Source organism: Acomys minous (assembly GCF_964271855.1).
Source record: "Acomys minous genome assembly, chromosome: 5".
NCBI classification, from domain to species: Eukaryota; Metazoa; Chordata; class Mammalia; order Rodentia; family Muridae; genus Acomys; species Acomys minous.
In genome coordinates, this window is record NC_140494.1 from 96,472,398 (window position 1) to 96,499,859 (window position 27,462).

General features: G+C 47.5%; 1 protein-coding gene and 1 long non-coding RNA gene across 5 annotated transcripts in view; one reads left to right on the forward strand and one right to left on the reverse strand.

The window, feature by feature from the left end:
• Positions 1-27,462, forward strand: part of KIRREL3 (kirre like nephrin family adhesion molecule 3) — a 554,929-nt gene that overhangs the window by 361,399 nt on the left and 166,068 nt on the right. The gene's annotated exons all lie outside the window — the stretch shown is intronic.
• LOC311598808 lies at positions 2,150-27,215 on the reverse strand. The gene is made up of 7 exons (XR_014779676.1): positions 26,885-27,215; positions 14,317-14,438; positions 13,622-13,813; positions 9,693-10,103; positions 5,544-5,594; positions 3,336-3,463; positions 2,150-2,363 (listed from the first exon to the last, which is right to left on the reverse strand). It is a non-coding gene; the product is annotated as an uncharacterized lncRNA (long non-coding RNA).

Sequence of the window (27,462 nt, forward strand, 5' to 3'; positions counted from 1 at the left end):
GAAGTGTGTGTCTGCTTCCAGGGCACTTTCCTAACCACAGTGGATCACTCTGTCTTCAAGGAGAAAGGTTCACCATGCTTGGAACCAAGCCCTCTACTGGACCCTCAGTTCCTCCCCAGCATCTGACATCCCTCTCACCCTACCAATACCCCATAAAGAGCATTTCTGTCTTGCCCCCCCCATTGCTGGTACCACCTCCCTTCTCCACACTAATGAGGCAGCAGGTCCCACGCAGGGTCCCAGTGACAGCTGCTCAGAGCATGTTTACTGAAGCTGGCCGCTAGACCTGACAAGATGTGTTAATTAGGAGATGATGTACCATGTAGGCGCATTGGCCACGTGGCAGCCGGATGGGCAGCATCAGTCACCATGAGCCAGGGAGCTGCCATGACACTCTTAATTAAGGGAATGCCTGCTCTCATTTCCAGGTGACAGCCTCGGACTCGGTGAAGATGGCACCACTGGTTGTCCCAGCAGGAGCCACCCTGAAGCCTGCCCCAGCAATAAGGTTGGGCTAGCAGGCTGCTTGAGGCATCACAGACAATATGACAATGCTTCTGTTTGCCTTTCAAAGTTGCTCACAGCCTGGCTTGGATTATTTCTCCTTCCTCTTCTCCCAGCACTGCTGGGCATCCTCTGCTTGCCTCCCCTAACAGTTGCATTCACACCTCCGTTAGTACGCTGTTTGCTCAGTCCCCAGCCTGAAATCCTTCAGTATACCAAATTTCAATCACAAAGGTAAGATTCTTCTCAAAAAGCTTCTTGCCTACAAAAATGTCATTTTTGTACACACAAACACACACACGGTCAGGGGGTTCAAATTTGTGCTTACCCTTTCAGGGGACCCATCAATAGCTATTGTACCCGGGGCAATGTCACCAGGAAAGCTGTTAACATCCTAAAAAGATTTCATACTGGCTGATCAGTAGCCTCTACTCCCAGCCTCCCACACCCAAGACTGTTTCTCCTTCTTTCTCCAGATGCTTCCCCCCAAGAAACTGGTCAATTAAAAACAGTACTTTGCACAAAAGATTCTCTGAGTGTCTGCTGTCACCCTTCAGGCTGTCTTTATAGCTGGCACATATACATGCTTGTCCTCACAGCCTAATGTCTGCCGACGCTGGGCATACAACCTCCTCCATTAGAATGTTGGATGATGGTCCCCAAGGTGGAGTCTGATGCACATAGGCTTATGGACATTAATTTCAAGGAGCATGGTGTCAAGGGCTTACCCAGCCTTGTAGACTGCCTCCCAGATACCCAACGTGCTGCTAAAGTAAGACTCTGTTTTTCTGACCCTAGTTCTCAATCCCTTGAGGGTCCCAAGACCCAGTTCTATTTTTAAAAAACCCTGTATCTCACAGGGCCAATGTGCTTGACCTAAACCCTGAAAAAAAAAACCCCACAGGCTTCTGATTCTAGATTGAAGAATCATCTACAGCATACCTACCTACATGTGCCAAGAGCACAGGTATTCTTTGAGCATTTCAAATGCATACAATGAAATATGATCATATATACCCCCATTTCTACTCCCCAACTCTGCCTGGATCTCCCTCAACACGTTTTCATTCTAACTTCACATGCTCTTTTTGAGTGACTTACTAAATTCAGTTAGTGTTACCCATGTGTGTATGGGTGTGTGGCCATCTGCTGGTATATGAAAACCTACCAGTAGCCATAACCCAAAGAAGAATGATTTTTTTTTCCCTGCCTCATTAGCCAATAGCATCTCTACAAGGTGGAGATCATCTCTCCCATCTATGAAAGGTTGTGGTTGGCTTGATCTTAGGTAGATCTTGTGCAGGTAACCACAACAGGTGTGCGTTCATGAAAGCAGTGGTCATTCACGTCCAGGTGACAGCCCTTCACACCACTCCTCCGCATCCTCGGGGTCTTTAACTCTGCTTCCTTTTCCTCCATGTTCCTTGAGCTTTCCTAAGGGTTGTAAAGCTAATAAGATGTCACACTTAGGACTAAGCCCTCAGTGTTTTTGAAATGCTGCCCATTTCAAAAAAAAAGGAAGCCTCTCTGATCAAGATTGAGACCAGCCCATGTCTGCAGATTTTAGAAACAGAAATATTTAGAAACTTTACCGTTTAACAAAGTAACAATACAGGTTCTGCCTTAGGACTTACCACCTCCCCATAGTACAAGCATAAAATCTCCTCTTGTTGAGAAGACTTCAAATCCAATTAAAGAGCAGCCAGCAACACTATGACAGTCAAGCCACTGCTGCACCAGTGGGCACATCTTGGCTGACAGGTCAGTACTGTAAGTAGCGTGGAGTGTCCAGTAACGGGTAAAACTATTAATGTCTTCTCTTCTAGCTGCCTGAGCAGCATATTCCAGCATTAGGAAACCTAGCCAGCAGGGGGAAAGATTGCCAGTCAGTTAGAGATCAATTCCTCTATGTCCTGAAGCCAAAGTAAAGACATAACTCTTGACCACAAACATTCAAAAAAATTTTTAAAGAAAGAAAAACAGGCAAAGAAATGCAGTGTCATGGGCAAACACGGTGGCCAATAACAGGTGGACAGTGTTCTATAGCCCTACAGAGAAACTGCTCACTGTCTGCCGTGAGTAGCAGGGGTGGTTCTTGGGGGCTAGTGGGATGGATCTGGTGCTTGATGGATGGGTAGGGGTTTCCTGCGCTACAGGTAGGGAGGAGATGGTCCAAACATAAGGAATTGCCTATTTGCAATATTAGGGAGTTAAACAGACCAGGAACAACAGCAATGCACAGAGTGCTGGCAAAAAGGGGGGCAGGGGGGAGAGGGGCAGGACACACCACTGTGCAGACTCTGGGTAAAGATGTAACAGACGCGTGTTTATTCTGAGGAGAGAAGGAGAAGCTGATGGAGGTCTTCATTCTAGAGAGTGACAAGATCAGATTCATCCTGCAGCAAGATAATGTGAGCAGCAGTGTAGAGAATGAATCTGGGTGTAGGAAAGATTGGGCCGCCTGCGGAATTTGACTGAAATGGGGGATTTGTTTGAGAGTAGATGTATTCCTTCCAATTACTGACCCTGAGTGTCTTAGTCAAGCTTTCTAGAAAGAAACATCACCTGCCTTTGGCCATATATTCAAGTGGATTCTAGAAATATTATTGGCAAGTATCAAGAGCAGAGCTGGGTATGAAATCCCAGAACCCTACTACTACTAGCCTAGTCCATGACTACCTGGATGCTTGACCTTAAGCCAGTCCCCTGCCCTCTCCAAAAGCCCTCTGGAATCACGTATGCTCCAGCCAAGTGGGGGTGGGATTGGTTAGGGTCACAGCGGTCCTGCTATGCTGTTCTTGCTGCTGCGGACAACAAGGGAGGAAACTTACCCTTTTCCTACAACAGGGCAGAGGCTGAAGGCCCTTGACGTAGCAATAGCTGAGCACCTTTTCCTCGCAGCGGGCCCCGTCCTCCAGTCCTCCGTGATTGGCCCCAAGTCAAGCATCTTAAGGTCACCCTGCATTACATCATGACAGATGTTATTGATGCCTGGGAATTACTCAGCCCTTTGAAAAATCACAGCCACAATATTTGTCTCCATTAACATCCATGGCAGCACTTCAGTGAATCAATAAGATACTTAATGCTGAATTACAGGACGTGGAGCCTAGGCTTGGTGAGCTTAATCTGTCAGGCGACTAGCCCAGGAGGGTGTTCCTGGCTACTGTGAAGCCACCTGAATGAAAAGGGGAAAGAGTTTTCACACTGTAGAAGCATGCATTTGTTTACCCGCTAGAAATAAATGTCTAATTCTTGCCCTTTCCAAATATAATTGCATTTTAAACACCTGACGGCACTTTCTTCATCTGTCTGGCAAGAGTGATTCATGCTTCCTGTTCTAAGAAAGACCTCGGGTTTTGTTTTTTTTCTCCCATGCAGAAATCAGGGAAGAAAAGAATAATCTGGTTAGGGAGAAAACAGATGATCCCAGGCAAGCCAACTTGACCTCGCTCTCTGTCCCTCCTGTTCTCCGCATCAGTGTCGGACTTCTTTACTCCTATTGATTTGAGTCCAAACAGCACTGTCCTTGTTTGTGCCCTGACTTGTCCTGCAGGGATCTCAAAGCACAAAATCCACATCCATCACCACTGAGGAGGGGCCCTCTTGGCTCCAGGTGGAAGGCAGCATGACAGGCGAGGAGAGGCTGGCTCCTCAGACACCCCATCTCTTCTGTGTCTTCTTCCACTCTGGCCAGTTAGTGCATCCATTGAATGCAGATAACCACTGACTGTGGGTTCCTTGGTTGAGCCGAGACATCTACCAGCAGTGCCTTTGGAGGTAGGCAGGACAGGCATGCTGTGTTTAGCGGAGGTGTCAGCACATGGGAAGGGGGCTTTTCTATTTAGTCTGTTGGTTTTCTTGAAAACATAGATCTCTACGTGTGTGTGTGTTTGTTTTCCAACTTGATGCTCCACAGTGACTCTCTCCTACCTAGGTTGTTTAATTTTAAGAAAGAGCTGAGTTGGTGGCCTGTACACAGCCCGTGAGCGTAGGCACCTCTCTCCTTCCTCCCTTACAGGCCTATCAGCTGCTGCCCATCATGTGTTCCCATTTGCCCGTCCTTACTGATTTCGCTCTCCATCGAGATCCACACAGGTACTTTTGTGTCCATCCCAGCCATTGCAAACTCTCAGGGTTTTCTCAGCCTCAGATAGAACACGAACGACACTGCCCCTTCCTCCCAGGAACGTGGAATTAGAGTGAAATACAGCAAGTGTAGGGAAGAGGGCCCCCGATGTGCCTTCATATAATGCAGAGTAAGGCTGAATGCTGATTTAAACACTGACCCCAAGGGGCTTGTCTCCGACGCTGCAAGGAGGGGCCAGTTTGCTAGTGAAGCAGTCTGCTCTGCCTTTGGCTTCCCTGCCCATGACATGTCCATAGATCTTCCACTGTGTGGGTGTATCTAAGAAAAGGAGAGTTTAGGCTGTGTCACCTTAGACAAATGACTGCCTATTTCTGTTTTCTTATCCTAAATATGGAATAAAACGTTGTTGGGAAAGTCAAGTGATTTTTAGTGGGCAGTTCTTTGTAAATTATAAGTGTGATATCCCAGTAATTAATTTGAAGTCTGGCAGCTGAGAGTTGTATTGCTTAGTTTTGAATTGTGGGATTATCTCTAGCTAGCATTGTGACCTGAGGCATGATAGTCTTCCTGTCCATGTCTAGTGGACAGACATGGAGCTAAAGGGTTGGAAAGGTAGCTCAATGGTTAAGGGCATGCACTTCTCTTCGAGAAGATTCCCTAGCACCCACATCAGGCAGCTCTTAGCTTTCTGGAACTCCAGCCCCAGGAGGATCTGGTGCCCCGGCCTCTGCAATTCTTGAGCACATACCCACACAGAAGCACACATGCATACACATAATTTTAAATAATAAAAATAAATATTTTAAAATAAAATGGAGCTAATAATAGTATCTCTCTTAGCAGAGTATGTAATGTAAGTAGTTGGGAGGCTGAGGCTATAAAGTTGAAAGTTCAAAGCCAACCCTGGTCTATACAGTGAGACTTTATATTCAAGTAAAATAAACAGTACCTTCCTGTGAGATCTACTGTGAGGATATGTAGATTTGCTGCTGCTGAAGCCCTAGACACGTAGGGAGAGGCAGTTAGCAGAGTGAGATGTGGAGTCAGCATTTCCGGTTTGTAGAAACTGAGCCCCCAGCTGTCAAGAATCTAGTCTCCTGCAAAGTGTAACGAAGAGTTAACTGCACCGAGATCTGATTAGGATAAGACACTGTGTCCCTCAGTAACAGCCAGGAGGGCTCTCAGTAGCTGTCCTTCCTCTCCTTCTCAAGCCGGACCCCACTCCTTCCCCAACTCCTGCACACCATGACTCTCCTTCCTGCAGACCCAAAATCTTTCTCTAAAGAACAGGGGTTGTCAAGTCAACCTGAGATAAAATGCATCACTATTTTTAACAACATTTAGGAAACACCTCAAAAAAGACATATTAAAACATTACCCAGAGGTTCTGTAACTTACTCTGAAAACATCAAGTTCTCCAGAAGCTGGTTCAGCATATGAATAATTGCCATAAACAAAGTACCTTGTGTAAGCCATACATCCCCTCAAAAGGGAAGCAAAACAGAAAGGCAGCTGGAATCTCTCGAGCCTCCTCAAAGATGCAACTCACTGTGGTCCTCACAGTGCCCACGATCAGAGACTACCACCCCTCCCATCCTCCCCAGACTCCACCCATCCTGAGCAACACCATTATCTACAGAAGGTTCGAGAACCGTTGATAACATTATTTTATTTTGTAAAGCACATTAAGACTGGGGCATGGCAGTGAAACATATCTAAAACTATAGGGTAATATAATAAAATCAATAGGGATTATTAGGAGCAAAGTGTTATATCTGAGGCAATAAGGCTTTGGAAACCCAAGAAAACAATGTTCTTGTAAAGCTGTAACAAATGACTGTGATTTAATCACTAAACAAATAGCACGGCATTCCGATGAGCTTTAGACTTTCATTGTATAAAAACAGGCACATTAGGGATTCATCCAAGATGTTTCCCATGAAGACTCTATCTCAGAGTAGCATCATTTTGACAATTTGTGCTTTTAAATAATCGTGTATTATTTTCTCACAGATCTAATTTCTAAGCCTCTGGCATGCTTTTAAAATATCATTTACTATTAGTCTATCACAGAGTCTCAAGCCTTTGAGCACATGAAACTGTTTTTCAAAACTTTCTTCCAACTTCAGAGAAAAGGCAAAGACTTGGGAATTCCTAGAGGAACTTGATTTTCTTAGCTGTTTTCTCTTCTACTGGGTACTAATTGCAAGACATCCCAATGCCGGTTTAGAACATAGGAAGCCATTTTGCTTGAAGTTCTCATCACCTATTTAAATAACCCAAATCAAAAGGGGCTGTGTGCACCCCCCACTCAGAGCTGTTCTGAATAGTCAAATGAAGATTAAACTCTTGATTTAAGTAGCTACATCTTAGCAGTAATTAACACGTACATCAAATACTTTTTTCCCCTTTGATATGATATGGTACTAGAATTTAAACCCTGATGAAGGTGCCAAAATTAACTGCAATGGGAAATGAATAATAATTCTTTTTCAGATGACTTTGCCCTTTGCATTCGCTATGTTCAAGGTCTTTACCAGGTTCTGTCCCTACCCTTAGGAAGTTTGCAAGTCAGTGACACAGGTCAGTTCCCAAAACAATCAGTCCAAAAAAAGAAAGGAAAAGTAAAGACATCTCCTCCTGCTCTGCTCTCCAGCCACCTCTCAGTATGGTCTCTCAGAGCTGGGGCAGCTGCCCTTAACAGCTCCTGATCTAAGAAAAAAAGCAGAAGTTGTCTTCTTTGGGTTTGGATGATTTATAAGAGGCTAAAGTAGGAATTTTAAGTGGAGTGTGAGTCGGGAAGAAGAGAAAAAGGGTGGGTGAAGGCAGCTGAAGGAGGCAGGACAGGAATAGATGGGGGACCAGAGTGGGACTCATCTGTCACTTCTGCTTTAAAAACCCCTGGATTTAATTTTCTGTCACAATAACACAGGAGGTGGGGTAGGGAGGGCCTCCTGAAGACATTTGTGGAAGTGTATGGGGTGTGTTGAGCGTCCGTGAACCCAGAAGCCCCACGTTAAGCGCATCTGTTCCAATAAGGATGAAGTCTAACATTGTTAACTAATGAGCATCCTTGGAGTTAACAGTCCTTGGGAATCCCGAGCCGATCGAAAATGTGTTTAAGAACTGTACATGGAGGTTCACTCCCATATTCTTGGCAGGAGGCTCAAGTAGGAGGCCCATGAGTTTTAGGCCAACCTGGACTACATAAGGAGTACAAAGCCAGCCTGTCTCAAGAGCATTCAGTACTGGGTGCTACATTTTACTAAGGATGGGGCAAACTAGATCAGGCAATTATATGGTGAGTCTAGATATCCCAGGGCCCACTGGAACACCTGTAGTTCTTTAGAAAGAAGCCATGGAAATGTCACAGGCATAAGGTTCTGTGGTTTATCTTGGCATGGTCCAGTTGGGTTTTTGGTGCAGAGGTCATTACGAGGACCAGATTTGATCAATAAGAGCTGGAACAGTAGGTCCAGTACTTAGAAGTGTCTCCTGCAGTCCAGCCTCTACAAAGCATCACTTTTAAGATTTTAATTGAATGATGTCACTTCCTCACCCAAGCCCATCTGATGGCATCCTGCCTCTTAGGAACAAATCCAAACCCCACAATGGTAGGGGGGCCCTCTACCATCTGGCTCCTGCCCACCTCCCCATGCTCCTCTCCCACCTCTCTTCCAACATTTACTAGGTGGTGGTTTTCCAATCCAACTACCATGGCAAACCCACATCTCCTCTCAAAGCTTTGATAGAGCCTCTTTCCTCTGCATCAACTCCTCCCCACCGCCAGAGCTTTGAAACATCTGTCCTTCTTGTGCAGGACTGTGCTCAGCTGATAGCTCTCTAACAGGATCTCCCCTGACCCTTTAGTCCAAAGCAATCCCTATGGCCAGGCATGCTCTACAACCATCTCCTTTTATCTAGGGCCTTTAACTCTTGCTTACTTGCTGTCATATTTTCTACTGCTTATTTCTCCCGCTGGATCAAGATCCAGGAGAGCCATGTTTTTGTCTGGCCTGCCAGCTTCTAGACTAGCACCTGATACCTAGTAGACATTTACTAAATATTCTGTAGATGGACGAACAAAGGAAGGAAGGGAATAATGGTGCTTCAGGGCCTAATCGATGACGTCATCAAGTCGCAGCTGGTACCAGGGCTGCCAGGAAAGGTTCTTTGGATTAATGAGGTAAGGGACGCTAAACCGTAGTTTTCCTATTTGCACTATTTGCACGACTTCGGTCACACAGTGGAAAGATCGCCAGCTCTGTGTTTTGTGTGTGGTTTGAGTTTATACCCCAACGTATCATACATGGGAGCTCGGTCCCTTGTGGAATACCTAATGGAGGCAGTAGAGCCTTAAAAGGGAGGGGGTCTAGTGGGAAGACTTTAGGTCATTCAGGGCCGGGCTTTTAGGGGGGGCCAGTGCATGTTATAGTTTCGATATGAAGTCCCCTTCCTGGAGGCTCATGTGTTTTAGGCTTAATCACCAACTGCTAACACAGCTAAGCTGAGATTGGCTTGCTACAGAGCTAACTTCACCAAGTAGGTTAGTTTGCTGATGCGTTCAGAAAGGGAGGGGCTGTTAGGAGGAGGAGACGATTTCTATGACCTAGGCCACTGGGAGGGGTGTATCTGAAGGAGGTAGCTTGCCCTGCCGCATTCCTGGCCACCAGGATGTAAGCATGTCTGCTCTACTACCTGTACCCACCATGATGGTCCGCCTCACTATCATCCAGGAACCATGGAACCACGTGATCATGGACTGAAACAATGAGCGGAAATAAGCCTTCCGTCCTTCAAATTATTTTTCACAAGTATTTGGTCACAGAAATGAAAAGATTGACTAACACAATATAACTGTCTTGGGATCCTGGTTGGTTCTTGTCAGAGTGGGCTGTTATAAAAGCAGCCTTGGTCCTTGATTGCTCTCTAGTTTTCTGCCCTACACTGTAATCTCACAGCTACACAAGGTCCAGCCGTGACCCTATTCACTGAAGGTCCTCACCAGGCCTCATAGGGCTGCCTGATCTTAGATTGGATTTTTCAACCTCTAAAACTCTGAGTCTCTTTGCTTTAAAAAAAAAAGTTGCCAGCTTACTAGTATAATAAAAATATGCTAATATATCCCTTTGGAGTCAGGCGCAGCCAGGTTCAAATCCTACGCTTGCTAGTTGTTTCTGGTAGGTCTCAGAGAAGTCAGCTAACCACCCCAAGCCCCCAGTTCCATGTCTGAAAAGTGAGAATAACATTGTCTTGATGAAGTACAGGAAACATTTATGGATACATATGTTCAGTGTGTTCCACACAGAGTCAGAAACCTAGGAAGGATTCAACAAATAGCCTCTTTAGTTAGGCCTTCATAATTTGGTGCACATCCTATCACATTTGATAAGCAGTCTGATTTGCTAGCAATGTGCACACAAGGAAACCATTTAGAGGGCATCTTTTACTTTCCTGAGAAAACAGCATGACTCTTCAAATTCTTTTTGAAAGTAGATCAGTGTAAATTCTGAAAAACACAAATCAAAATGGATATTCAGCCTTGAGCTTTTTTTTTTTTTTTAAATGAAACATCAGTTCACCCAAGCTCTAGACATAGTCTCAAATTCTTTGTAGGGAATCTGTTGCTCCTCTCTGCACTATGCCTCCGTGAGAAAAGGTGATGCTTTCCCATAGTCTGCCATTTACTTTTAGGGGTGTGGCCACCCCCCAAATCCATGTTTGTCTGATGAAAAGAACATCTTTACAGCTCAAATCAGCTCAGATTCTTCTGCCCTGGGGATGGGGCTTAGCATGCCAGCAAGTCTACCAACCAGGAGCAATGGCCTCCCTGCAGAAGACAGTGAGCCTACAAAGCTGTGAGCCTATGAAAACGTTCTCTTAGGTCATCTACTCAGTTAGTTTGCCCTAATGGAAGATGGAGGAGGAGGAGATGGCCTAAGAATAAAATGTAAGCTTTTCAAGGCATGATTAGGCAATATGTGCTCATTTTTATTTCTGAACTTAATCACCGAAAGCCTTATGAGCCTCTATTTCTTCTCTCTCGTAAAGCGGAAGTGCTGTCACCAATCCCCTCCCTCGTGGGTTTGCTCCGAACTGCAAGTGGGGTGGCTGACACCAATTCCAAGGCATCATTCTCAAGTGCCACTCCCTTTGTTGACTAACAGCATCCCCCACTACACTCACCCTCGGCCCCTCCAGAAACAGTGTGCCCTAAAACACCTGTAAGCCTAATCAACAAACAGGAGAGGCATCATTGCCTCTGACTCTATCCTGTCTTCCTGGACAAGCATTCCTGTGGCTCAGAAAGAGCACCATGACCTTCAAGCAGCCAGCCCCATTTTAAAGAAATCACAGTTCCCTCCAGCTTCTTCCTCCCTCGATTTTTGTCCTGTCTCTCCCTGGCCCATTCTAGCCTTTCTCCCATCCATTCTCCCAGACCTCCATTTCAGAGTCCTCCTCGGGGCTGCCCACTAATTGGCAGTGCCATCGCAGTAATATCCCTGCTATGCCTTTAGCTATGCCATCACTTTGATGAAAGATTTCCTTGGAGCAAACTGCTCCCACCCCTGTACTGAGTACCCTGGGCTATCTAGTAATGCGATCACAGTGTGTGTGCGTGCAAGGAAAGGAAATGCAACACCATGCTTCCTGGGTGGAATGGCCACGCAGCAATACCCACTACACCCTTTAGGATTTCTTGCTCCATCTTGCCCAGTTGCCAAGGGCATATTACAAAGGTATCTGCTCCCCAGACAGGTGACAGAGAGGGCCACCTATATATACTAGGAAATTGAGACCCACTTTTTGCACACGTATCTCTCCAGCCTTGCCTGGTGAGACATTGCTTGGCTCAGCTCTAGCTTAGTGAAGGAGTGACATGGTTGACCTAAGGGTCTCAGATATATATATATAGATATATAGATATATAGATAGATATATATTTGATATTGAAAATTTCATATATGAGTATGGTATTTCTATCATGTTATAGCATTTCCATCCTTCCCACTCCATCCTCCAACTTCTCCCATGTCTCTTGCACTCCATATCAAATTCGTGACTTCTTACTCTTTAATCATTACTGACACATACGTGTGTGTGTGTGTGTGTGTGTGTGTGTGTACATAAATATGACCTGCTAAGCCCACTTAATATTGCTCATATGTATCTGTTTAGAGCTGACCACATGAGGTGATATAGCTTTCACAGGCTCATCCCTGAAGAAGACTGGTTCTCTCGGAAGCCATTAATTTCTGGGAGGTCTTCATCTTTGATGAGGCTTTGTGAGAACTTCTCCATCCATGTTGACTCAGTATACTTTTCAAAGCTAGCCAGGGAATTCTAATGCATAGCCAGGATTAAATCCCATCTATTCTCACTTCACAATTCCTTTTGTGCTTGAGGAATCAGTCCAAAGAGTGTCAGCAATTTGCCCAAGGTCACAAAATTACTTGGATGTGAGAAGGCCAGCTTTCCTGCCTTCTGACTTCCTATCAAGGATCTTTCACAAAAGTTCTCTGCAAATTAGCGTCCTGACTTTGAACTAGAGTCCGAAGTGTGTGCCATTAGATGCAATAAGGAAAAAATAATAGTTAATTCCTCTATCCCCTAAAACCCAACAAAGTCTCTCTCTCTCTCTCTCTCTCTCTCTCTCTCTCTCTCTCTCTCTCTCTCTCTCTCTCTCTCTCGTGTGTGTGTGTGTGTGTGTGTGTGTGTGTGTGTGTGTGTGTGTGTATACACTAGGGAGCGAACCAGGGCTACCTGCACTCTACACTCATGTCTACCTCTCAGCTATACCCCAACCCTACCATCTTCCCTTTCTGAGTCTTCTCTGCTCCCACCCCACCCCCACCCTGCAGCCCTGTATCCTGTCTTTAAATGCAGTGTCAAAATGCCAACCACAAAGGGAGACCTCTATTCAGTTTTCAGCCAAAAGAATTACACAGAAAAGAACCTCATCGTAAATCAAAAGCCAAAAGCAATTCTTAAAACCAAATTAAGGCCCTGAGCAGTCAGCAATGCCTCTTTAGAAATCAAGTCATCAGGTTCATTCCTCAGCTGGAGAAAGGCTACGGAAGTGGGGGGGGAGGGGGCGGAAGAGCAACAATATTAAAATTCCAGAAATGTAATCTGAAATAAATAAGTGATATTTTCTGGCCAAGGTAATGCAGGGATTTTAGTTCCCAATATGATGGAGCTACTTTACATTTTAATAAATGCACATTGAGAAAATAATATTATTGCTCCGATATTGGGAGATTATTTGTGAACATAAAATATTAGGACTTGTCGGGAAGGCATTTATTTTCTTTTCCCTTCTTCCTCTGCTGCAATATTCTTTCACCTAATAGAAGATGATTGTGAAAAATAATTATATCAAACTGTGGCCAATACATACAAAATAAATGGGGGAAAGAATGAAGGTTATCTGGCGTTGGATGGGAAACATGAGAAAAGGGAAGTGAGTGGAAGCAGGGGAGGTAATTGTACATCAATCAGATGATTACAGAGTGGGTGGGAAAATTAAGGGGACTGATTGGCTTCTAGGTGTTCTGATCCCAGATGGAAATCAGAACATGGATCGGAACTCATTAGCCAAATTATCTGCTTCCTATATTCATGTGGTAAAGCCAAACACATAGTAGATAGAGGTCTCCATTTTAGAAAATAGCCTAACCTTATACTGTGTGCATGTATGCACCTGTAATCGCACAAGTCACAGCCAATTTTTATGGTGCTTGAACCCCCAAAATGAGGCATATTGGCATTTCTGCATTATCTGCAATGACATTCTGAGATTTTTTAAATGTGCTTCTAAAGAAGCTTGATCAAAAATAAGTAAAAAATAAAAACTAAGATCCTCCCACACACAACTTACACGCTCATTCATTAAAAAACAACAACAACAAAAATTTAATCATGAGTTTGAGGCAAGCTTGGACTACTTTGAGGCTAGCAAGACGTTATATTAAAAACAAAACAAAACAATAACAATTTTTAAACCCCTTACTTTTAGTAACTTACAAGTTCTGGGCAGTCGTTAGCAAAGCTTGATAATGGAAAAGCACAGCGGACAAAATATAAGACGGGATCCAAACAGTCTCTTCACAGAAATGGACTCACTCTGATCCTGCAGGAGCAAAGCACACATGCCCAGGAGCTTAAGCCTGCAGCTGCTCTGTGAGCACATGAACAGGCGCCTCACTCCCTCGGAACCTGTATGGTAGTGGGAAGAGACAGTTCACCACACAGACCAAATTGTGTAAATCCAGCATTAATGATCATAGTGAAGAAAAAGGCCAGGTGACATGAGCATTGAGTGTGATCAGAAAAAGAGTTAGCTTGGTCCCAGTAGGTGGCGCCCTTGAGAGATGACTGGACGATGAGGGCGCTAACTCTCTATTGATGGAATACTCTATTATAGAGTTGACAGCTAGACTGGCTATTAGGACATTAGGCCTGGTTGGAGGAAGCAGATCCCTAAGCATACACCTTGAAGGGTCTGTCTTGTCCCCAGATGCTTTCTCTTTCCTCCCTTTACCCTTGGTTTCACTTTCATTCTCATTCTTTTTCTCTCTTGTTCTGCTCCCTGGCTGCCATAAGGTGAGCAGTTTTGCTCTACTGTGCACCCTCTGTTTTGAATCTCTCCTTCAAGGCTTTATAGCAAGCAAACGTGACTGGCAGCTCTAAAACCAGAAACCAAAAACCAATCTCTCTACCTTTTAAGTTGTTTCCAGTATTGTGTGGACACAACCAACAGTTGACGAACATAATGGGAAATGGGAGTATGCGACAAGCCTGCCAGAGACAGGATCAGGAGACATCTTTGGAGATGTAGGCCCTGAGGAAGAAGCAGAGTAGAACAGTGGGTAGTTTCTTTTAAAAAACCAGCAGTGGCCTGCAGGCAGAAGAAGGGCAAAGCGGTGCATTGTTGGCAGCCTAAGCCAATAAACCAAACTCAGACATAAACTTGGCTAGGTCAGATATAAGACAACAGATGGGAGAAAGACAGCCCTGATGATCAGGGAGTGCATAGAAGGCTACTGTGGTCTCAGAAGCCAGAAGGAAAAAAAAAGGGGGGGCGGGGCCTGGTTTCTGCCATCTCCTTCACAGATGATCCAGAGGCCTCCATGTATGTCTGGCTCCGTCCTGCCTTAGAGATATACATCCAAAAGTCAAAACCTCCAAAGCTGGTCCCCAGTCACTTTGCTAAGGCTGCAGCATCTGCAGTAGTGTTCTTGGCTTTCTGGGAAAACATCTCTGTCCATACCTGCACAGGTCAGGGAAACCACTGACGTACACAGTTCCAGTGGCCTTCCAAGGGAGGCAGAGAAAGATGTACCGCAGCAGGTCCCACCCACCCATGTCCTACCTGCAGTCCTAGACCCCAAGGACAAGGGAATGGCCCCTTCAGACTTTCATTATTGGCTCCCCAACCCCTTTGGTCATAGCATCAGGCCATGTGCTTGCAGAGTGCTCCACAAATCACAGCTCCTCTTCAGACTCAGTGAGTACGACATTGGCCATTATCCCTTCTTTTGTGCCATGAGGTGGTGGACAAGCCAAGTTAGCCTGTCTTTCTTGAGCCTCATTGCTTTGGAAACTGTTCGCCAAAATATTCTTGCAGATGCAACGTCAAAAGGACCTGACCCCTGGCACCATCCTGAGGATGTTTTGAAGCAGGAGACAGTGTGCCTAATGGCTAACAGCCCAGGCTTTGTAAGTAGGTCAGACCCATCTTTGCAACTGAACACATGTGTAACATTGCGGCCAGTTTACTTAGCTTCACCACGTCTGTTTCTTCATTAATAAACTGGAATTTATAACAATACCTTCTAACAACATTGTTCGTTCCGTGGATTCAAATTAAGCTCTGTTTACAAAAATTCTTATCTCAGCGTCTGTTATGCAGTAAATGTTCAGTTGATGTTACCTGCTACTACTGTTTTCGTTAAAAAAAAAACAAGCAACAAAAAACTGGCACAGCAGGAAGAGTGGGAACCATGTGAGGGTGGCCTTCAGTCCTGGCTGCATGTTGGGTCAGCCTGGGGCCTGGCACCTCCAGCCGCTCCTCCAACCAATTAGGTCTGCATTTTGGGTCAGGGCAGAGTTTTTCAAAGCTCTTTGACATAATTCCACCATGCAGCCAACGCTGACAGCCACCAGAACAGGACCCACTACCCAGGACTTCCTAGATCCACTAGTGCTCAGGTTTCTGTAGGTCAGCATACTTTAGAGGTCCCCAGAAAGGAGCATTGTGCCACGCTGACACTGAAAGGCTCTCGCAGGTCCGAGCATGCCCGAGCATGGCAAATGTGGCACCTGTAGACTTTACCCTTTACCTTTCCTTCTCCCCCTTGCTAAACACCCTTGGGTGACATTTCTAAAGCTGTCCACCAAGGTCTATTTGGCTACTTCCCCTTCCTGAAGCTGACCTCCAAGGTTCCAACTCTCACAGTATTGGAGTCCGGCAATCAGAGCAATATGCCCAATTAAAATTAGACACCTCATCCTAAGCTGGGTCCCCTTGTCCCTTTATAAACTACCATTTGCCTACGGACCATGTCTGCCTCCTCTTTCTCCAGAGGTAAATACTCCCCCTCTGAGCCGCCGCCCCATTTCTCTTCCCCTTTGCCCTCTGCCTCCCATCTCTGTCTCTTATACCCTACCTTTTGTCCCTGTGGGGCAAATAAATCTCCTCTGTGCTGAGAACTCGGTCTTGGCATGTCCTGTACTGACCTAGTCCTTTCAGTCACCTTGCTCTACATTAGGACGTATTTGCTCATTACTCTCCCACTCAGTGCCCCTGCACTTGCCTTTCATGAAGTGGGTCTTGTTGACATCTCTTCAGTCACTTCAGGTAGGTTGAGGAAGCAAGCCTCGTACACATCCCAAGGCAGGAGTAACTCTGCGTAGGTCTCCATGCTCAGAATAGTCCCAAAGAAACCATAAACAATAACTCCCACATCAACAGTGTCCCATTAACCCTCCCACCAACCCCAGGGGGAGACGGGCAATCAGTTCTCTTGACCAGAGCGTAAGCAGCCTAGAGCCACACAGGGGAGGCTCTGGATTCCATCTGGTCATCAGAAGCTGCCCCTGTCCCCATGTCTTCTTGGCATTTGGGGCCTCAGCAGGAAGGACACACCTCCAAGTCAGTGGACAGTCAGCTAAGGCTCCTCAGCTTAGCACCAATCTGTGTAGCGTTCACCTCGGCCATAACATGAGCTTTATCAGCAAGCTAGCTCTCCCCAATCCACCTATGGTACCAATTGCCCTCTATTTCTCTTCCACAGCAAATAGCCCTCTGGTGTGTATATTTCTGCCACCATCACCCCACCCCAAGTGGTGACTTGTTTCTTTAACAGGATGCAGAGCAAGTCTCTGAACTGCCTGCCTACAACGTAGGTGGCTACAGGATTCAATGTGGCCATGCCATCTCCACAGCTTGATCTCTGTGTTAAGTGTCTCATCCACATGCCAGAAGAAGTCCCAGGTCTAAGGCTCCAACAAACACGAGCCGGAGCTGGTTACTAGGAGGCAAGAGGCCCCAGCACTTTGCTTCTAACCAGTCTCTCTTCCCTTATTCCCAGGCCTTACACTGCAGCCCAGGGGCATGTAGGGAGGCGTGGCAGTGTTTGATTGCAGCCTAACCAGGCAGCTAGGTTAGCTCAGGGTGCTTCCCCTGAACTCAGAAGCAAAGAGCTTTGTGATTAAAGAAGCCTTTGGGGGAGGGGCAATCCTGCTTACACCTGCCTGGGAAGACACTGGAGGAATGCCAGACAGGCGCCTCCCACGGACAGAGGAAGGGCACCAGAGGCTAAATGTAGCGGAAAAGCAAGGTTAGTGAATTTAATGAGGTGATCTTAGGCAGCTTAATTCTCGAGATAGCCCGGGGCTAGAGGAGGAGCCCCGCTCAGGAAGTCGAAGTTAGGTCTGTACTAATTGGATCTCGAAAAGTCTTTTTTTTTTTTTTTTTTTTTTTTTTTTTGAGCCTTGTTTGCACAGCCTGCCAGGTGGGTGGGAGGCTCCTTGTGGTATCTCTAAATCTCTCCTTTCCGCTATCCTGACTTTCTCCCTACCTGCTCTGACAGAAGTCTCCACCACACCCACTCACTCCAGCAGCCGGTCTACAATTGGTACACAAGTCAAGCTACCACACACACACTTCTGTATTGGTGAGCCCCAGGACTGAGAACAGTTGCAGAGACGTGTACCCCCCTGGACTCTGTTACAAAGCTGAGCAGCTGCCACAGTGCCCAGACTGGTCCTTTTCCCTTCACCACACCACACCACCTCCCCCTACCATGATGACACCCTTGCCTTGCTGCACCTGTGGGCTGCACGCTCTCACTCAATGGTGCTGTTCACCTGTTACCCGGCTAGACTAAATCCTAATAGGAAAAAGAGGAGATCCTGGAGGGAAGTGGCCCAGGAGCGAATCATGAAGGCCTGAGGTTCTCAGCTGGTAAAATGGCTGGCCGGAGAGGTCATGGCTGGAAGGAGGCAGAATTGGAGTGTGGCTTTGACCTTGCCAGCAGAGGCTTTGAGTGTCATGTCTGGGCTCTGAGAGAAGTAGAAGGCATTGAACGCCTACATAATTAAGAACAACCAGCAATTAAGAGTGGCAATGAGATTTCTTTGAACCTGGATGCAGGAGCTTGCGTGCTCCCAGGGGATGACCCACCTGTGGAGACCTTGCTCCCCCCAGTGGAAGGAGGCTGCTATGCGCCCTATAACAGAAAACAGACCAGACGCCAATCAAACCTGCCGGTTCTGTCCAAAATCATCTACAATTTTGCATTAGGACGAAGTCTATGCCTGGCCATTCAGACTTCAGTTTCCTTCTGTGTGAAAGAGACAGCAGCTAATCTCAGGTCGGCTGCTCTGTCACTGACTCATGGAGCGGGCTGCCCGACTCATCCCCATGGCTGAACCCCATAGAGTCCATGGCCTCCTGGAAGGCTCTGGCCTCTCCAAAGCCTCCAGATAAGCCCAGCTGCTGGAGAGACTCTTTTCTCAGTAGGAAATAGGGAAATATTGTTTAATTGAGGCAAACGAGAGAGCGTGTCATTATAAGTACAGGCCCAGCAGCAGTCAAGCTCCAAAACTGCTCACTACTTCACCTGGTTACGTCCCAGACACACAGGGCATCCCTACCCCTAGACCCCTTCCTGTCTTTGATCCATCTGCATTTTTAGAGGAAAAAAAAATGGCAGCAGGGTTGTGAAGAAGCACGGAGAAAAACAAGCTGTGTGTGTGTGTGTGTGTGTGTGTGTGTGTGTGTGTGTGTGTGTGTTTTCAAGTTTTAATGCCTCTACAGAGTTCAAGGGAAATGTTCCCAGAATTATAATCATGCTCTGAGCCCCCCTCCTCTCACAGCCGACTATGAACCAACTTACAAATGCTAAAAATCTGGACTGGCTCTCTCTATCCTCCCTCAGAGGCCACCTTGCCTTGCTTCCCACCCTGTGGTGTGTGTAGGATCTCAGGCGCTATCAGGCCCTACAAAGTGTGGAGCCATCTGGGATGTGGCCCAGTGACCACCCTAAGGTAGTGACACATAAGCAGCAGATCCCAGCATGTCTGGACTCCCTTTCCCCCAGGGCCCTGTGAAGTTGATGATGGTATTACTAAAATCTCTAAGCATTTTCTGAGTAGATAATTCGTCCTTGAAGTTCATCTGTAAACCCATGTGTTTAATCCGATCAACAACCCAAAGAGATAAGTGTTATCAGTTTCCCATTAGTTTACAGATTAGGGAAGTAAGGCCCAGAGAGTTAGGTTACTTGCCCAGTGTCACCTAGCATGGGTTTAAACCCAGGCAGCATGGCTACAGAGCCCATGTATGTACACACTACACTAAGCAGTGGCTTATGAAGACTCCTGATACCCATTCTGATTTGCTATGTGCTAGGCACTGTTTAGAGCTCTGTCTGCCTCTTGCTGTGGAATGCTCCCAACAAGCACTGTGAGGCAAACACATACTCTCCGTATTACATGTAGAAAAACAGAGGCTCGGAGAGATGAAATACCTTACCCAAAGTCACAGAGTGAGTAGTCAACTAGATCCAAAGTCAAACAGTATCTGAAATCCACATGTCTCTGGGTCACATGAGAGCCTCCCTGTGTCCTGCCCACAGCCGTTGAGTGAGTGCCTCCCCCTTCCCATGCTAAAGAATAAATGAGGAGAACCAGTGATGGCTGCTTCTGCCTGCGCCCCTGATCTGAGTCTGGGAAAGGGGACAATGCTATTGATCTCTGTACTTTGCTCTTAGAGGGACTGCTCCTCCCACAGCCCACTCTTACCAGTATGTCCTGCTGGCCTCTTCCCGGTATCAGGCAAGGATGCACAGCAGGCCCAGCACGATGTGACATATGGCCAGCAATGGCCATGTAATTATTAAGTGAAACAGACAACTTTCATTAACCCAAGTAGACGTTATCAAAGCACACTGGTTGTCTCTGAGAAATGGAGTGGCCAGCTCGGGCTGTGAGCAGAGCCTGCTTTGCATGCTCTGAGATGCAGAGAGTGGGGCTCTCTCCCGGCCTTCAGCAGTCCATCCATCATTTCCCCTAAACTGAGCTCCGACATCTCACTCCACTCCCTTTTCCCAGTGACCACAGGCTCTTCTTTATTGCCCTTTGAGCCATGAATGTGAACCCAAGCTGTCTCTGGCCAGACCAGGATCCTCTGTTATTTCTCACCTATGCTTGAAGGCACGGCCACCCAATGAGTCCCTGATTGTAGACATTAACTGCAGCACACCGAACCTGGCCAGACACCCAGCAATAACTGATGAGGGTTAGGGTTCAGATTACTGGCTGGAAATGTGGGTTGGTGTGACCCCCAACTTTTCAACCTATCGGAACCCATTACTAGAGACAGTTATCTATGGGGACCCCCTTGGAGACGAAGTCAGAGAGTACAGGAGCCTTGGCAAGAAGGTAAAAGGATGCCAGAATTGGGAGGACCAGTGGGACTACAGTCTTAGGCCACCCTGGTCATACACTACCTCTGACTAGGAGTCTTAGCTGAAGTGCAGATCATAACAATGATCAACCCTGCCACTTTGCAGTTTATAAGATGCTTTTACATATGTTATCACGTTAGCTCCCCTAGCCAGCCAGCAAGCTCAGCCTGATCTGCCTGTCTTTGGATGGGGAAAGGAGGCTCAGGGGCTAAACCCAGCACAATTAGTGAGCTGTGCTGCAAGATGAACAGTGTCGTATCCCTCCTGATCCACCTCATCTCTATGACTTCTTGTGATTATGATCCAAAGACTACTGTCTGCCTTGAGAGGAAGCTGTTCTTTGCTACCTTAGGTGCACCACCATGGCCACCACATGGTCCCCACAGCTCTGGGCAAAGTGCTGAATGTGGCCTGCAGCAGATATTAATAAGACCACTGGCAGAACTTTTGCCCTTTAGTGTAACACTTATTGGACCTGATCTGCTGTGCCAATATCTGTACTGTAGCAAAGGCTAAGTGGGGCTCTGCACACACTGGGGCTCTGCAAGTGGATACTTGATATGGAGCCAACCATGGTGGCTCTTGTTCCCAGTAAGGAATAGAGGAGGGGCTACCCAAGAGCCCATGGCAACCAGGGCTTATTGAACACTCTAGTTTCAGAAGTCTCAGCCCATCTGGGGGTCTCCATGACCATCCTCACATGGGTTCTCATCCTCATCAGATCTGGGTCTTCATCTTGGGATGAGATGGCCCATGGTCATCTACTGAGGAGATGGCACAAAGGTAGATGGGACAACTTAGTCACCTTTCTTGTTCCATCGCTTTGCATCTTGCTTTTGGTGGAGAGTGTCAATAGATGTTAACGGGTGACTAGAAAGGAAGAGGACAGAGGAGAGGGCAGGGAGCTAACTAGAGGGTGGGTGGTAAGATTATTCATGCCTCCTGACGTCAGCACTCTGAAGCTGATCTTGTCTGGAAGCTCGTCTAAGGAGGGAGCCTGTGCGGTGGGCATTAGCCACAGCCTGGCCTTAAAAGGATATGGAGTCTCAGCTCTCTCCCACACTTCCATTTCCTTTAGCATTCTCACCAAGCCCAGAGCCACCCAACCTCTGGCGGCCAGGGAAAAGTGACCACTGTTGAGTCTGGCTCTTTGGCATGCTACAAAGCCTAGAAAGTCAGCGTGGTCAGCTGCATGCCATCAGTGACCAATATCATGCCTGGGCTCATCTACACAGCTCCCCTAGTGGCGCAAAGGCGTTCTTACAGTTTAGTACTTGGTGGGGAGCTGGAGGGACAGGGACCAGACAGGGCAGTCACTGGGACTGACTAGTGCCCTGTCCTTTTCTTGCTATCACCATCCCACCCTTGTCTCTATTCACAATTGCCCCAGGCCTGTGCCCAGTGTCCCTTCCTTAGACTTGGGGACAACTGTTCCCTCAGTCATTAAGAACGGGGTGGGGGGGGCCTCCTGTCACAGGGGAGAGAGAGATATTTCTCTCCAACTCAGCTGCTGTGAAATGATGTCAGGAGGCAGTGGGAGTTACCATGAGTTAGCAGAGTCCCAAGTGAGCAGACACCCCCTGCGGTGGCAAATCCTAGTTGTCTCTTGACTACAATCAACTAAAACTCAAGTATCTGGGCATACTTCTAAGAGATTTTTTTTTCCTTAGTAAAATTGTTTGAGGTGGGAAAAACCACGCCTTCTGGATGCAGCCTAGGGGTAGGTGGGGGGAGGACACGAAAGAAGGAATCTTTTTCTTTTTGCCTGCTTGCCTTCACTCTTGCTGGCAAGCTCATCTATTCTGCTGTTGATGCACTCCTTCACTGGCATTAGAGCCTATTTCTTCAATATTCCAAAGTATTCTAAAGACTCTCTCAAGCATCCAGCCTTGTGGACTGAACAACTATCTTATTCCTGACCATTTCTGTCTGGAGACATTGTAATCCACCTAATAAATCCTCTTTCAATATTCACTCTATTAGCTCCGTTCCTCTAGAGAATCCGGAACTAACATCCCTGCAGCATGGCACAGGCCAGCACAAGGAAGTGCATCCTCAGGCCCCTCTAAGTCAGTGGTTCTTAACCTTCCTGATCCTGCGATCCTTTATTAATACAGTTCCTCGTATTGTGGTGGCCCCTGCAATGAAATGATTTCATTGCTGCTTCGTAACTGCAATTTTGCTACTGTTGTGGATTGTAAGGTAAATGTCTGGTATGCAGGATATCTGATGTGTGACCCCTGTGGGGGTTGCAGCCCACAGGTTGAGGCCCGCTGCTATAAGCCAAAGCTCACAGACCACATCCCATACAGGTGTCCATGTGTTTGTCATTCCGCCAATGAGTTAGTTCCTGAGCCCTCCCCCCCCCCCCCCGCCCGGAAGACATGACCAAGGGAGAGAGAGAGGCCGCTCCCACTTTGTGCTGTCAATCAAACCTTGACCATTGCTTTGAACTTTTCCAAAGTTGCTCTGGAATGCCTCCCCCCAATTTCTTGCCTGACTCCTGGCCCCCAAGCTTTCCCGGACAGCACAGCAAGCTAGGGCAAATGGACATATCCAAGTTATGACTCTGATGTCAAACTGAGGAACTCGAGCTGAGTGGCAGAGGCCTGGAGAGATGACCAGTGTTCAGCATAGAGCATGGAGCTGCTCCTATGCTTTCTGTAATGGAACTGGGGTCAAATGACAACATCGAAGGCTTTGAAGTTCAAGGATCCAGGGCTCACTTTGGTCACTTAATAGCTGTGTGACTTCAGACACAGCACTTGACCTATCTGGGCCTTTCCCTCCTCTGTCTCGGGAGGATGGTAGTGAGGATCAAATGAGGTGATGAGCACGGGCGGGCAGGCACAAGCAGGAGGCCCCTAGCAAGGGCTGTTCTGCCTCGTGCAGAATGCAGGAGGCTAGGAGAGGAAATGGAAGCTGGGTTTCTGCATGCACCTCACTCCACTGGTAACATCCTGTGCTCAAAGCTCTAACAGTGCTGCCCTCCCTGTGGGAGGCCCTCTGCATACTATGCACCCCTTTCCTTGGCCTAAAATTGATCAAAAGGCAAACGGCAGTGCTGCCACCTTGTACTGCTCCTGGGGACAGCCTTCGCTTTGTGGAGGAAGAGGGAGTCTGTCCTCCTCTCAGTAAACAAGCTCAGCCATTCAATCAGCTCCAGACAGTGTTGATCACACTACATACAGCAAAGGCCTCAGCCCTGCAGAGCCTCGTGTCTCCGGATTTACCAGGAGACTCAAAGCAACAGCCTTGGGTGACCCCGTTTCATCTCGGATAAGCCTGGGTCCTGAAGCCTCTGCTGCTCACTCCTCTACTCTGCCACCCCACCCTTGTGGAAGGGAGGAGCACTCGAGAGCAGCTCTCTAACTGAGGGAGCCCACGTAGCACCTTTAAGGCAGGGTTCAAGGACAGGGAACGCAGTTCTTGAGAATGTTCCACTGGAGGCGCAGTGGGTGGCATGAAAAACCCACCACAGGAGTGTCTAGTGAGCCAGCAGCACAGGCTGCTGAGGCCTAAACCGGTTGCAGGAGTCAGGGGCCTCCTCTCAGGCTTCTCCCAGGCACCCGGAGCAAAACCGGCTGAGCGGTGAAGGAAAAGCTGGCTCCTGTTTACAGCCATCTATCTCCCATAATTAGCCATTTAGGAAGAAAATAGCCTTCAAATTCAAAGGTAAATTGACTTACATTGGGATAATAACGTTTGATTGAGCACGGGAAGTTCATCTTCAGAGTATGAGAGCAAACAAATTGCTTTTCTTCCCCAGTGCTTGGAAAGAAACAAAATGAAATTGCAGGTGCTCTGGAGCCTCCGTGTGCCAGTGCCTCCTCCGGGCCCTCAGTGGCCCCAGGCTCCAGACACAGGCAAGGGCTTTGGCGGCTGCTCTGTTGCCGTGCCGGTCCTTTGCTGGTCCTTGTTCTGAGGGTCTTAAAATTATACTGCCTCACATCAGTGTGGCAATCAGTTATTATTGTCAACAAGAGCATGAAGGGACATCAAATCCCTCCCTTCCACGGAGGCTGTTCGTAAGTGCGCTGCTTTATTGATTCCTCAATTGCGGAGCTTGCTCCCTGCTTTAGCACTGGGGCACCGGGGAGAGATGACGGACTAAGGAAAGATTCAAGAGATTGAGATTTTGGGTTCCAGCTGGGTTGGAACTCCTGGGTGATTTCCTTTTGGAGGCTGAGCTCCATGAGGCAGGGGATCTGTAGAGGGGATAGCAGGTGAGCAGAGGCCATTCCAGTGTGGAGACAGAGCTCATGAACTAGGCTATAGTGGAGAGCCTGAGAGAGCGCTGCCAGAAGCATGGTCTCGCCAGCCACGCCCTTCTGGCACCTTGGATCCTGGCAAAATCCCCCCTTGTATTTGTGTCCCTAACAGAAACCTGATTGAGTCAATGGAGTCTTTGCTTCATCCCTGTTCATATCTCTTCCTATGGGTCGTAGTAGTAGTAGTAGTGAAAGGACGCAGGCTTGAGAGTCTGTGCGCATGTGCCGGGTCAGGCATGCGCACCTGCTCCACTGCCTGCCAGCTCCCCCAACACTGACAAAACCCGGAGGAAAACAGCTTTTAAAGGAGCAAGGGATTTTCTTTTCTGGCTCCTAGATTTGGAGGTTTCAGTTCATGGTCACTTGACCACATGGTCACATGGTCTAGGAACCCGGGCTGAGTGCAGCAAGATGATGGCAGCCCACGTTAGAGCATACCTGTTCACTTCACCAGGGTCAGAAAGCAGAGGGTGAGGGATACCACTGGACAGTGTCCACCCTCCAAAGGCATGATGCCCCCAGGGAGGGAGTACCTTCATGTAGACCCCACCTCAGAGTCAGAACCTTGACAATCCAGTCATCCTAAACAGTGCTCTTCTGGGGACTAAGCCTTCAACATAGGAATCTGGGTATGTGAGGGGCCTGGTATTCTAGATACAAATCCATGACAGTTGTCCTGGCCACGGCTGGTGGCATGAGAGTTTTGAGAGTTGAAAGAACCCGAGTCCTGATAGGAAGGGGGAAAAAACGCATGCAGAAGTGCATTTCTTCTTTGCTAATTCAGCCCACAAATCCATCTATTGCTGGGTTGAAATCATCAGCTTATGATAATGCATGTTCTTTATCTCCAGATTTATGTGGGTCAAGAACCTAGATGTGGCTTTAGTGGCCTCCCACTTCCACCTCCTCAGGGTTCAGTGGTAGCACTGGCTGGAGCATGCCTGGGCCAGGGGTGGGTTCCACTCCTGCTCTTATAGCTAAGGTCTGGATTTAGCTCTGTGGATGCCAGGGTGTCACTGTGGCGCACTGCATACCAGCCAATGGCCACCCTCAGTCCCTGCTACAGAGGGAAGACCAAGAGGGGGAGGGTTCCAAGACAAATTGGAAGCAACGTCTGTTACTTTTGCTCCATCCTGTTAGAGAGAAGCAAGTTACCCAGGCCCAGGTGATGCTCATCAGAAATTAGAGGCTGTAGTTGTACCTTAAATGTCCCCCAAAGACCTTATAGCTTGTCTCCCAAGAGAGGATAACAGAACCTTCAGGAGGTGGAGCCTCACCGTCAGTCTTCTGGTCACTGGCATGCCCTGAGGAGGTCTGTGGGACCCTCTTCTCTTCCTCTTTCTCTTTCACTTTTCAATCCTGAGAAGGGCCTTGTGCCTCCTTCACGAAATGCTACCATGGGTCCAAGGCTAAGCTAAATGGTCACAGAATGAGACCTCTAAAACCATGGTCTCAAAAACCTGGTCTCTTTAAAACCTGCTTTATCTGGAGTACACCATTATGGCCAAGGAAAGCTGACCCACCGCAGGCATTATGCAAGGCACCAGGGTGTTGAACCAGAAGGCAGATTTCTGTGGAAGCTGTTGTCACAGGACCTCGGTTAGCCTGTCACATCCAGATTTTAGACTAAGATAGGAACCACCCAGAAGTCTTGGTCTTTAGGAACTCTCAAACCCTGAGCAGTCTCAGCCTCAGAGAGCATTGGATGTGGGTGCAAGAATCCAGCTTCTGTACACAAGCTGACCCTGTAGGCAGGTGACTAAAGAGGTTCAAAACAGCCCCGGGTAGTGGTTTCACTCAAAAGAAAAGCCTGGTTCTCAGCACAAGCCTCTGTGTCCCCCACCTGGACCCAAGCAAATGCCAGGAGAGAAAGAGGTGGCATAGAGGTCATGCAAGGGAGTGAGAAATAAACAGCCTGAGAAGGGCAGGGACCTTTTCATGGGAAGTGTTAAAGGAAAGGAAAGGAAAGGAAAGGAAAGGAAAGGAAAGGAAAGGAAGAAAAGAGATGGGAAGTAGAATAGCCAGAGCAGCTCAAGGCTCACCTGCCTCTGTGCAATGGCCCCACCAGGGTCCAAGACACCCAGCAGGGATGGTGCAGCGGAAGACAATGGAAGACGCTGGAAAGCCCTAGAAATAGGGGCCCAGCACAGCTCCCTGGACGTCTTAGCAGATTAATAAGGCTTTTGAGGACTCCCAGAAACGTCTTTGTGAGTCAGAACCTGACAGAGGCCAATGCGGGGTTCTTTGAAGCCTCTTTTGCAGCTGCTTGAAACCGCAGACGCAGACGCTCTGTGCCCGTGAGGAGGGGGCAAAGCCTGGGCGAGCCAGGAAAAGCTATTGTGTCTCTAGAAAATGGGAACCCACAAGGGGAGTTCATAACAGCCGTGAGCCAGCCATTGAAGCTGGAAGGCAGACACATTCTTAGTTCAAGCACAATGATCTGGCCAGACAATGAGAGGGAAGCAGGCACTTCTCACACACAAAAGCCATGACGGGGCTGAGAACATTCTGGGAAGCCCAGGAGTGGGCTCGCCGGGCAGAACAGGAATATTACTCCTGCTACACTAAAGAAACTGAAACTCGGAGACATTAAGAGCATTGCCCCAAGTCCCTCAAGAGT